At 39.2% G+C, this 13,482-nt stretch overlaps 1 protein-coding gene across 1 annotated transcript in view; it reads left to right on the plus strand.

The window, feature by feature from the left end:
• Positions 1-13,482, plus strand: part of LOC129763302 (serine-rich adhesin for platelets) — a 312,933-nt gene that overhangs the window by 246,930 nt on the left and 52,521 nt on the right. The gene's annotated exons all lie outside the window — the stretch shown is intronic.

Below are 13,482 nucleotides of genomic sequence, written 5' to 3' on the forward strand. Positions count from 1 at the left end.
TTTTTTCAATTTTTTCATACAAAATATAAGTCATGCAGAAAATTCAAAAAATCTTGGGCCAGTAAAACTATTTTTGACGAACCTTGTGGAACATCAAATTTTTAGGAATTTTCGAAACTTCGAATTTATAAATCCTTTAAACTTAAGTAACTGAGCCAGTAAAAATAAACGAATTAATAAAAACAAAAACTTCAATCAATCAAAAAATTGTATTGGGAAAAGTTGTTGGAAATTATAAGCAAATTCATAAAATTTCATGAACATGACGGTATAACACGACAAACATATTAAAAGGGATTATTTACTATAAAAAAGACAATAAATAATAAATATTTTTTTAAATATTTCGAGAATGGCTACATTTAGAAGGAGATTGATAATAACATTTTTGTTTTAAATCACATCATGATTCATAATTTGTGGCTAAAAATGATTGCTAACATACAAAAATTCGATGTTCCACAAAGTTCGACACACTTTCATTCGAATCAATAATACTCATGTTTTGTCATTTGCCGATTTCATTTGGAATTACTCATTAGTCACACTTTTTGACATTTTATAATTTTTGCTGCAATTGCTGGGCGGCATCAAAATAAGGGGCTGTCCACTTTCCACGTGGACAGAAAAAGTACGATTTCAGACACCCCCCCTACCCCTCCGTGGACAAGCATGGACATTTTCTATACCTCTTCCCCTGTTGTCAACGTGGACATTTCTCCATTTCTTGGAAAAAAAAATCGTAAAAATAGTTGAATTGCGCCTAAAGTTAAGTTTATGTTTGTTTCTATTCTCTATTCTATGTTTGTACATTATAAACATGTGAACATAATTAATAGAGGCGATTTCTTCTCAATTCTTTGAACAGCTTTGGGGAAGAGGAGGCGATCTGGCGTAGTGGTAACATCCATACCTCTCACGCTGAAGATCACGAGTTCAATTCTCAATCCCGACATTCTTCCAAAAATGGAAGTAAAAAGTGACGAACCAGCTAAAAGTGTTGAAAATCACTATAATACAGATATAAAAAATAAAAGCTTTGGGGAACAACAACCCGCGAAGCTATTTGTATTGCTGTCTGTTTTCTTCCAAATTTCATTTACCATGTGATCACGTTCTAAAACATAATATTTACGTTATAGCAAAACATCACATGTGAATCTAATCTCGGACATTTTCTATCATAAACCAACACAATCTGGCTGAACTGCGAGTTTTCAAGAGAATCAGACAATGAAATCAAGTGTTTCGTAGTTGGAATACAGTGATTGAAAACCATAACATGTATAAGGATGTTGTGTTGTGTTGTGCTATGTAGTTTTGGCGAGTTCAACTCCAAAATTGCCGATCAAACTAATAGATGTAAGTCAGTGCTTAATAACTGATGTCGTTCACTTAGCTGATCCGCAAATTCATCATCCCATTAAAACCAGTTTACTATTGCAAATTTTTTTCTCGCCTGGGCTTCAAAAATAAGTCCCCGTGATTAATCTACCAATGATTTTCTTCCTACAACTTAATAACTATTGGGTAATATTGAGTTGTTTGGAATAATCATGCCGATTTATAAGAAACAATCAAAAACAAAATATTAAGACATACATTTTCTTTTTTTTTTCTATGTGCACCATTTTGTCTCACGATCTTTCGTCATTCTTCATGCAACTTGCAGAATTCATCGTCGCAGAACTTTTTTGTTTACTCGTCAAAAAATGTGTCCAATGAGTCGAAATTGTTTTTTTTTATCCCATTTAGGCTCACTAGCATTTTATCGTGTACATGTCACAGGTTTGGCATATTAGGCGTAAGAGTATTCTTTCTATACCATTGCATATGGTACATTACACAATAGCCATTAAGGCGTAAAGCGGCCCTTACACGATCAGTAGCATTGACATTATCAGTAATGACAATACTAGCAAGAATCAATCCATTACGCTATACCATTACTCTTCAACCCTACGCGATCATTTTTGTCGCTTGGAGGAATGCAGCAACTCTAGCCTTCATCGTCGTAAGTGAAATAAACACATTTTCGAAATGAAAATTATCAACGAAAATAAATTTATGGTATCAAATAAACAAGCCCATCAACAATTTTGAAGGTTTTCTGCAAATAATAAAAAAAATCCTGAACGAAACTTGTTCCTATGGAAGGTTTCTAATTATAATTTCAACAATTCAATCTGTTCTTATAATGTCTTCCAGTAATGGATGAAGAAGGTACAGAACAATATTTTAAAAACATTCAAATAACATTTTGAAATTCTTTTCATTTTTTTTTATTAATTCGTTTATTTTTGCAGGCTCAGTAACTTAAGTTTAAAGGAGCCGAATTCTTAAATACAATTTTAAAACTATATATATAAACAATTTTCTTACATCTATGGTTAGTAAGGTGGAAAACCGATTACTCGCGGTGTACTCGAGTTTAGAAGGGTGACATATTTTTAGGAGAAGGATGGGATATAAGGAAATTGTAACAATGTTGATGAACACTCAATTTATAAATCTATTCGTATATCTATAGTGTATTTACATTTCAACTTATTCTACTATTTATAGCAAGGGGACGAATTACCCGCAAAGGAAGGAAAGGAGGGTATAAGGATGTAGGGACAATCACACACGAAGATCTATAGCTTTAAGGAAAACATATATATGGGACATGTAATCAAGGTCTAACCGAGCCAACACATCTCTCACCGGCACATTGGGCTGTCTTCCTCGGGCCCGAAGGGAGTTTTTTAAATTCGATCTGGCGACCAGATACACCTCGCACGACCAAACAATGTGCTCGATGTCGTGATAACCTTGGCCACAAACGCAGAGATTGCTGCTGGCAAGATTGAAACGGAAGGGTAGTGCATCTAACGAACAGTGATTGGACATGAGTCGGGAGAAGGTGCGAATAAAGTCCCGACTTTTGAACCACGGATTGAGGCTAACCTTAGGGATAATCGAGTGAAACCAACGGCCCAACTCATCTTCATTCCACTTGCGTTGCCAGTTAGCGATGGTATTTTTGCGGACTAAAGAATAAAATTCATTGAAGGCGATTTGACGCTGATAAATATCGCCTTCAATTGCATCTACCTTTGCTAATGAGTCAGCCCTCTCATTACCCGGAATTGAGCAATGTGAAGGGACCCAGACAAAGGTAATGACATAACAGCGTCTGGATAAAGCACTCAAAATTTCTCGTATTCTCTCAAGGAAGTACGGCGAGTGCTTTTCCGGCCTCACTGAACGGATAGCTTCGACAGAACTAAGACTATCCGTTACAATGTAATAGTGTTCAACAGGTCGTGAGGCGACGCTGTCCAGCGCCCAATGAATTGCTGCCAATTCAGCAATATACACTGAGCAAGGATTCTGAAGACTGTGTGAGGTGCTAAAAAATTCGTTGAACACTCCAAATCCTGTGGACTCGTTTATAGTGGACCCATCAGTAAAGTACATATTATCACAATTGATACCCCCATACTTTTAATCGAAGATCGTTGGAGCGATCCTCGATCGTTGGTAATCTGAATATCCATGGATATCTTACTTCATGGACAGATCAAAATGCACAGAGGAATTGATGTAGTCAGGAAAACAAACACGGTTGGGAATATACGAAGAAGGATCAACCTGCATGGAGACGAATTCATGATATGAACTCATGAATCCGGAGTGAAAATTTAGCTCGATCAGCTGCTCAAAATTTCCGATCACCAATGGGTTCATGACCTTACACCGGATGAAGAACCGAAGAGATAATAAATTGAAGCGATCTTTTAGTGGGAGTAGGCCTGCCAAAACCTCGAGACTCATGGTATGCGTTGAGGGCATACATCCCAACGCAATACGGAGACAAAGATACTGAATTCGCTCGAGTTTAATGAGGTGTGTTTTGGCAGCTGATTGAAAACAGAAACTGCCATACTCCATCACTGAGAGAATAGTTGTTCGATACAACATTATAAGATCTTCTGGGTGGGCTCCCCACCAGGTGCCGGTAATTGTACGGAGAAAGTTTATTCTTTGTTGGCAATTTTACTCAGATACCTAATATGGGCCCCCAAGTACATTTGTAGTCGAACCATACCCCAAGATACTTGAATGACATAGCATGAGTGATCGGTTTACCCAAAAGTTGAAGCTTTGGTTTTGCTGGTCTATGCTTCCTAGAAAAAACCACCATCTCTGTTTTCTCCTTGGAGAATTCGATCCCTAGCCCAATGGCCCAGGTTGAAAAATTGTTCAAAGTATCTTGTAAGGGTCCTTGCAGGTCGGATACGTTTGATCCTACGACAGACACCACTCCATCATCTGCAAGTTGTCTTAGGCTGCAATTTTGTGTGAGGCAATTGTCGATGTCGCTTACATAGAAGTTGTACAAAAGGGGGCTTAAACATGAGCCCTGGGGGAGTCCCATGTAAGAGACCCGACTTACTGCCGAATCTCCGTGAGAAAAGTTCAAATGTTTCTCACAAAGCAAGTTATATAACATATTATTCAATAGAGGCGGCAGACCCCGAGAGTGTAATTTGTCTGACAAAACCTCTATTGAAACAGAATCAAAGGCCCCCTTTATGTCCAAGAATACTGAAGCCATTTTTTTTCGGCGTAAGCCATTTGAATTTCTGAAGAAAGCAACGCAAGACAATCATTCGTCCCCTTGCCCCTGCGGAACCCATATTGTGTATCTGAGAGTATGCCATTCGTTTCAACCCATCGATCAAGGCGAAACAAGATCATTTTCTCCAACAATTTCCGTATACAAGACAGCATTGCTATTGGGCGGTACGAATTGAAGTCGGACGCGGGTTTTCCGAGTTTTTTAATAGCTATAACTCGCACTTGTCTCCAATCATCTGGAACAATATTATGCTCCAGAAACCGATTGAATAAGTTCAACAAGCGATGTTTCGCCACATCAGGGAGGTTTTTTTAGCAAGTTGAACTTAATTCTATCCGATCCCGGAGCATGAAAGCATGAAAGAGAGAATTCTACCATCGAAAACTCGGAATCAAGATCGTACCTATCTTGTGGTATACCTCGAACAATTTCTTGCACAGGTGCGGAATCAGGACAAACCTTCCGTGCAAAATTAAAAATCCATCGATGTGAATATTCCTCGCTTTCATTCGATGAAGAGCGATTTCTCATGTTTCGAGCCATATTTTTTCCAGTCAATGTGTCTTGTGAGGTCATATGCCATGTTTATAGATTCTGAAGAATTCGACCCAATGGTGATGGAAATTTTGATTGGCAAGTGATCACTACCGTTGGGGTCCTGGATTACATTCCACTTGCAATCTAACGATAGTGAATTCGAGCAAAGCGAGAGGTCAAGAGCACTTGACTTAGCAGGAGGTTTAGGTACACGTGTTGTTTCCCCAGTGTTTAAAACGGTCATATTGAAGCTGTTACAAAGGTCATATATCAACAATGAACGATTGTCATCGTACTGTTCCCCCCAGGCAGTTCCGTGAGAGTTGAAGTCTCCCAAGATCAATCGTGGCTCAGGAAGGAGTGAGCACATGTCAGCAAGTTGCTTGCGGCTAACCGCAGCTCTCGGAGGCCAATACAAGCTGACAATACAGAGGTCTTTGCCTCTGATGTTTGCATGACAAGCAACAGCTTCGATCCCTCCAATAGGTGGAAGGTCAATTCGAAAAAATGAGTGGCACTTATTGATCCCCAATAGTACCCCTCCGTATCTGTCATCGCGGTCCAAGCGTATGATATTAAAATTGTGGAAAGAGAGATCATCTCGCGAAGAAAGCCAAGTTTCGGACAGAGCAAAAACATCACAATTGAACTTATGAATTAAAAATTTGAATGCATCTAATTCAGGGATAAGACTACGACAATTCCACTGTAAAACAGAGATATCTCCGACCTCTCTATTTGAATTATACATCAAGAGATATTATAATTGCAAGGAGGGGCCATGTTTGCATCAATTGTTGCAGAATTGTCTTTAATACTGGAAGCATTGAGATGACAATGGTTCTGATGGAGTCGGAAACATTAAAACACGTGAAGATTTGATCCAAAAGGTCAGTCAACTTTATAAATCCCGATTGGGAAGTTGAGCTGGACGGACAAATAGGAACAGTTTGGGTTTTTGATGTCCCCTCGAGTGCTGGGTCGTTCGAAGGTGAACTATTCCCACGGAAGCCAGGAGGAACCTGATTTGGCTTGTCCGCTGCACTCGATTTTTTAGGCAAGCTAACAGGAGTTTTCACCGGGGGGACTTGTCCTTGAAATTCACATTTTTGCGCCAGGGATTCCCTTTGAAAATACACGGTGTGCCCCCGCTAGCTGTGTCCGCTTCCATTTCGTCAACTGGCAACGTGGAAAAGGTATTGTGTGTCGATATTGATTGTTGTTGTTGGGCCAGTGGAGAAGCGCCCTTCAAAATTTCAAAAAGTGCGCTTCGAGCGTTCCTTTAAAGAGCGCTTCTGTTTCTCCCAGCGACTCTTGTAAGTTTCACAAGCTGAGAGCACATGTGGAGTCCCCCCACAATATGGACACTTATGCTCAGTCGCACTGCAAGATTCGCCCACATGTTGCTCTCCGCAAGTTGCACAGCGCTCCTTGTTGCCACAATAAGCTGAAGTGTGGCCGACTGACTTGCATTTTTGGCAAGTCATGGGCTTTGGCACGAAGAGTCGCACCGGTAGCCTCAATTTGTCCACCATAACGTAGTCCGGGAGAGCGGAACCAGCAAAAGTTACTCTAAACGAGTCGGACGGCGTGAATTTTGTTATTTCCTTTTCTTGGGAGACTTTACCGAGTTGGCGACAGTCCAAGATTATGACTTCCGCCGAAGGGAGCTTCTTGAACTTGCCAACTCCTTCACTTCTAATTTTTTCGCACGTCAGACCCGTTTCAGTTATCACACCCCCCCCCCCCCCCGATTTCTACGTCATTGGAGGGAATCCATACGCGATATTCGAGGATGAAATGCTTATCAGCAACAATCTCGTTTGCATCCTTCCGTTCAGACACGACAACTCGTAATTTGTTCGGTCTGACCTTGAAAATTTCTTCTACGGAAGTGTATCTGGACAGATCTTTCATGATCTGAATCACGTTAAGGCCTTTTCCATTTGGTTTTGGCCGGAAGAAAACAACCCACGGGCCAGTTCCAGGTGCATCTTCTGGATAGACTCTGATACGTGGAGCGGAGACAACAGAGGGAGAAGACGAGGACGAGGATTGAGTTATAACGGTAATATCAGAAGGGGGAAGCGAAACCGAGGAAGGGGGAGGGAGAGTGGGAGTATTGGAGGGCTGAGGAGGGAGAGTGGGAGAATCGGAAAGTTGGGGAGGGAGACTTGCGAGTTTTTTCGAGGGGGGCTTAGTAGGGTGAGTTGACTCGTCCCCGGAAGAGTTATCGCGTTTGAGTGCTCTTCCTGTTTCCTTTTTCATACATAAGGGGGAGTCACTTGTTTCCATGTCGGAGATCTCCATATAAGGAGACTCCCCACCACCCTCTGCCATTACGTGGAACTTTAATTCTAATTATGATTTTTGTATATAATATATAGAAAATAATAATGAAATAAAAATAATGAAAAAAAAAACTATCTTATAATTAATTTTTTATGACTATACCTAAATTTGCACACAGTGTGTATGATTCAATGACTGCTTCCGCTGACCACGCTCTCCACACTATCGTCAGTGTATTGGTGTCGAACGGGCAATCAATGCCGATGCACGAACAAAAGATGACAGCGCTCGCTGTGGAATAATTTCTCCTCTCGTTGACTTAGATTTGCTTGCGCACTCCACTTATTCACGAATGTGGTCCGGTGCACGCAGTCAGGGCGCGTTTTCGCTTTCGTGTACGGAACGCACCACTGGCTAACTCAATTCACCAACTCAATTGTTCTAACACAGTCTGATGCGAAAGAAAAAAGACCACAACAAAAGAAACCACTTCGACTTAAGAAAGAACGATGATGGACGTTTTCGTTCTAACCACCGCAGGAGCTATCAATAAATACATCCGATACGAATGACTACCGATTACCGATGAATTCTTTTCATTGATCTATTAATAATTTAAAACTATATTTTTTCATAGAAATCTCAATAGCTTATGCTTGATTCATTACCATTCAATACCTTCGTAGATGTCGACACCGTATCTTATCCGTATGCTTCACGCACGTATTTGGCCAATAGATGTCGACATAGGTAATTAACAATTTAAGCTTTGTGCCCAATCGTTGCGAAGCGAAAATGATAACGGATTTTCGATGGAGTGAATAAACTTTTAAAATCGAAAAATATAACTGAAAATAATTCTCATCGGATCACATTTGTTGCTCTATGTAATAGAGTAACAGGTTTTTCCTCAAAAGGTGAAAAAATCTTGAACTAAAATTATATCTGGGAGTAAGCTCATTTGATAATAATGAGTTTTAGCAGTAGTTTCAGAAAAAATATAGAAAACTGATTAAGTAAGGTTCTTTGCTACGTGTTTTATGCATTCAAGTAAAAGCAAGTGATAACTTTCTTTCAAATTTTAAGAATTTAAATTTGTTTTCGAGCCCACTAACCTGATAGAAAGTACATTGTCTCATAAACATAGATTTTAACACAAGATGTCGCACAGTATCCTAGACACCTCGAACGATAGTGTCCCTGTCCTATTACAGAAGTGATGGAGCGAGATCAGAAAATCCGGATCTGCATCATTATTGCCCGTCGTATCAATTTTGTCAACTTTACACGATCATTGTTATTGTCATTTTGATGAAGTAATGTCATTATTGTTTATCGTGTAAGGGACCCTTAAGAGTATTCTATTTTTTCTTCCATTGTCCAGTTAAGCGGTCCTTACACGATCAGTAGCATCGACATTATCAATAATGGCAATGCTAGCAAGACATACTCCATTCGGCATCATCATTATTCTTCAACCCAACACGATAATTTATGACGCGGGACTACGTCTAACCGGAATATATGGGGGGTAAAATGAAAATCTAAACACAGAACATACAGCAAAAAATGAAATATTTCGAATGCTTATAACATTTCTTAATAGATCGGGAAGATGTTTGCATCGATTGATAGGAATTTTTTCTACGCATCTATCACAATTAATAAAATGTTATTTTTCATTAGATAAACAATTGAATAACTGTAGAATGTTAAGCGTTATCTAAATGCCCTAACTGCTTCGTTTTGATTGGCCCGATTTACGGTTTCCCCAACACAGACATCAGAGCCAAGCACCCTCTGGGAAATCGGCATTCCAAATACATGAAAGTAGGAGGACTTTTGTTCTCACGAAAAATGTTCTCTAACACAGACTTCAAAACCAAGCAGCGTTGGAGAAATCGGCATTGCATACATACGAAAGTATGGGGAACTTTTGTTCCCTCCGAAATGTGTTCCCTAACAGAGATTTCAAAACCAAGGTGCCTAGAGGAAGTCGGCATTGCAAATTCATGCAAGTCGGGGGTATTTTTGTTCCGACTGACTCCAAAACCATGTTTCATGGGGAAATCGACTTAGCAAGTAAATGCAAACGGCGAGTACTTTTGTACTCGCTTGCCTTCGTGCAGACTAGAATATGTTTTTCTAACACGATTTGGTTGCGTGTCCGCTACCAAGCGAACGATCATGAGCTCATCTCTCAGGGCCCCTCAACTGACCATCTTTGTGTGTTATTCTAGCTACTACGTCCACGCAACAATCATCATGTGTCGGTAATCCCAGTCCCTTACCGCTCACATTACGATCTGCTGTATCGGTAATTGGTGCTAATTCTAACACAACAATGGAAGCCTTATATCAACAGTCCAACTGTGAACATTCGAACAAAAGGAATATTCTAACGCCGAAAAGGCGGCATGCGCTGTGTATCGATAGAAGTGGAATACTCGGCATGTGTTGTGTATCGATAAAATTTGAATACTCTTAGGCCTAAACAGCTACTGTGTAATAGATAAAAACAAAAACAAAATGTTTATCGATGGATAGGAATATTACGCCTAAAAATGGCTACAGTGTAATATACAACAATAGTTATCTTAAGATAAAAATGTATACGAATAAATTCGGCTCTGTTACAGCTGAGTTGCCAAATGAGCCTAATAAACAGATGGGATAAAAAAAACGCGATCTTCTAAACTTAGGAACCTGGGAAATCGTGCAGACATTAGAGGCGAATAAACTTGCACAAACTTACATTACATACATTTGAGAGATGCAAACTTCGGGGATAAAATAAAATAATTGTTTGATAATTCTTCCGTTTACATATTTTAGGCATCATACCAAACGTAAAAGGATGTCATTGAATTTACTTGTAACGAAGAACATAATCTTTCACAATGCATGAATTTACCTTACAAATATATTGAATTCAGTTGAATTCGGAAATTATTTCATTCAATCAAGAATTTAATCAATACAAACAAATGATTGCTAAGCTAAGGTAATCCCACGTCAACCTTGCGGTTATATCTTAGATATAACCCACCCTTTTTTATTGCTTCGAGGAATGCAGCAACTCTAGCCTTCATAGTCGTAAGAGAAATATACACATTTTCGAAATGAAAACTATCGATGAAAATCAATTTTATTGTATCAAATAAACATCCACATCAATAATTTGAAAGGTTTTCTGCAAACAATGAAAAAATCTAGAACGAAAGTTGTTCCTAATAATGTTTTCTGATTATGACTTCAACAATTAGATCTGTTAATATAATGTCTTTCGATGATGGATGAAAAAGATTCAAAACAATATGTTATGAGCATTCGAAAACCATTTTGAAATTCTTTTCATTGATCTATTCACAATTTAAAACTGTATTTTTCAATAGTAATCTCAATAGCTTATGCTTGATTCATTACCATTCAATACCTTCGTAGATTTCGACACCGTAACTCACCTTCGTATGCTTCACCCACTCATTTGGGCAAAAGATGTCGACACTGCACCGTCGCTATCGCGAATTACCATTTATAGCTTCGTGCTCCATCGTTGTGAAGCGAAAATGATAACGGGTTTTCAGGTAGAAGAAACAAACTTTTAAAATCAAAAAGTATAAATGAAAATCTTTTTTTTTCGCATCAAATATGTTGCTCTATGTTGCTTTGAGCCCACTAATCTGATAGAGAGTAAATTGGTCACAAACATAGATTTTGACACAAGATGTCGCACAGTATCCTAGACAACTCGAATGATAGTGTCCCTGCTCTATTACAGTGATGATGGAGCAAGATCAGAAAATCCGGATTCGCATCATTATTGCCCTTCATATCAATTTTGTCAACCTTACACGATCATTGTTATTGTCATTCTGATGAAGTAATGTCATTATTATTTATCGTGTAAGGGACCCTTTAGACCACCGGACAGCGGAGACAGTTGATATGATCATTGTTGTGTTATTAATAGAACAACAGCCCGATGTTTCTTGCAGAGCAGAGCAGTTGTATGGGTGAATCGATCTCATTTCGACCGTGGATCGATCTCCATCGGTGATAATTGTTGCGTGGACGTAGTTATTCTGTAACAACACAAAGATGGTCTATTGAGGACCCTGAATTTTGAACTCACGATCGATCGCTTACTTAGCGAACTCGCAACCAATGTAGCTAGGGAGTCGAAATTTTTGACCTTCAATATTTTTTATTGGGGGGTCTAAACAAGTGACAAACAAAAAATGCAATATCTGATGATAGCGAGTAGACTATCACATCCTAGTCAAACTCTAAAAATTTTTGGCGGGCTTCCAAAGAAACATGAAGTTTGGCATTATTCTGGAAGAGGACGCCTTAGCCAATTCTGAACGTTTGTTCTCGATTGACGATTTTGATTCGTTCAGTTACGAATAGTGCTCGTTGAAATTTATCGATTGGCTGTTTGGTAGAAGCTTATAATGCAGAATTTTTTTCCTATCTCACTGGACATAAAGAATGACTTTCTGCAGGTGAAGATCGGCTTTGGAGATATCTAATGATGGTTGATTTCGCTCACCTCAAAGATTTTGTTTTCGCTCAACATTGTTGTCAAGGAAAATATTTTTCTTCGCCTGACACTATCTGCTTCAAACTGCGAGTTTTCATTGCATTTATGAAGCGAGTTGTTGATGGAGATAAAAACGGGTGTAGAACTCATACATTTTAGCGTTTCGTATTCAAGTTTCACCAGGTGCTCATGAACATAGATACTTGTAAGGAACCTACTAATTGATGTGTCGCATACCGAGGATTATTCTTCATCAGCGTCTCGATTCGATTATCATCAGTTGCACACACAAACTTGCTGGACTACCCAATAACTAGAAGCGTATTCCAGAAAATATTACAATTCAACGAAGAAGAGCATCGCTGCTAGGAAGACTTCTCTAAAGATAGGTCCCCGTGAATGAATTTGTTGTTCGAGTTCTTGAATAACTTAAACAAAGCGGTTTTTACATTGAGAGCGGAAACTGTATCGAAACACCGAGAACAATGTCGTTTATTTTTAATATTACAACATTCCAACATGCTTCGGTGGCATCTGAATCCTGCCGATAATAGCGTCCCAATTCTGATCGATAATGATAACGCAAGATTCTTTAAAATCAATGAAAATAAATCGATCGCTCTCAGCTCATGTGCGATACTCTCTGAATACAAATTTCAGCAAAGAATTTCAACGATATGAAGAAATATGGAATTTCCACCGCGCAGTACAGACAGCAGGAATACGGATAAATTATCTTGCAATGCAGAATATTTTTCATATATTGTTGAATACAGATATATATTTGTTTTTCAAAATATTTATTAGTGTCCACGTGGATGTAATGTATACCCCCTCCCCCCTCACCGTGGACAAGCGTGGACATTTTCGTAAACCCTGCTCTTCCCCCTCTCCCTAAGGTTGTCCACGTGGTATGTGGACAGCCCCTAAGGTGCACTGGACCGAAATCTTTAACTCCATTTGAGGTACCATCAGAAGTTGTGGCTCTTCACCGAATTGCCAATGCTTTCCGTTTGTATTTTCTTTTTACAAATGTAGCAGCACAAAGATATGCAGTTTAGAAGAAGTTTGACACGTGTTTAACCCTTTGCGGTTGGAATTCATTTCCCTTGAAAGAGATCCTCTTATCTTTCCACGCTAACAACCTTTTGTTTACACCGAGTACCGTTCTCTCTTATCCGTTTAAACTGCGTATTATTAGGCTGTCAAAAAAGTCCTGCGGTATTTTTTTTTGAATTTTCATTTGTTCATAAAATTAGTTACAATCATCTGTTTTAAGTCAAATATGCGCCGTTTTGTTCGATGACTTGTTGTTGGCAGTACAGGTCCAAATTGAGCGTTTGGCCTTAGGGAAGCAGCTCCCAATAGATTATTCCTTGATAATCCCACCAAACACACAGCAGAACCTTCCTGGCCGTTAATGAGGACTTGGCCACCGTCTGAGCCGCTTCAGCGGTCTTCGACCACGACCGTTTGCGCT

The sequence above is a fragment of the Toxorhynchites rutilus genome, chromosome 1 (assembly GCF_029784135.1).
Source record: "Toxorhynchites rutilus septentrionalis strain SRP chromosome 1, ASM2978413v1, whole genome shotgun sequence".
NCBI lineage: Eukaryota > Metazoa > Arthropoda > Insecta > Diptera > Culicidae > Toxorhynchites > Toxorhynchites rutilus.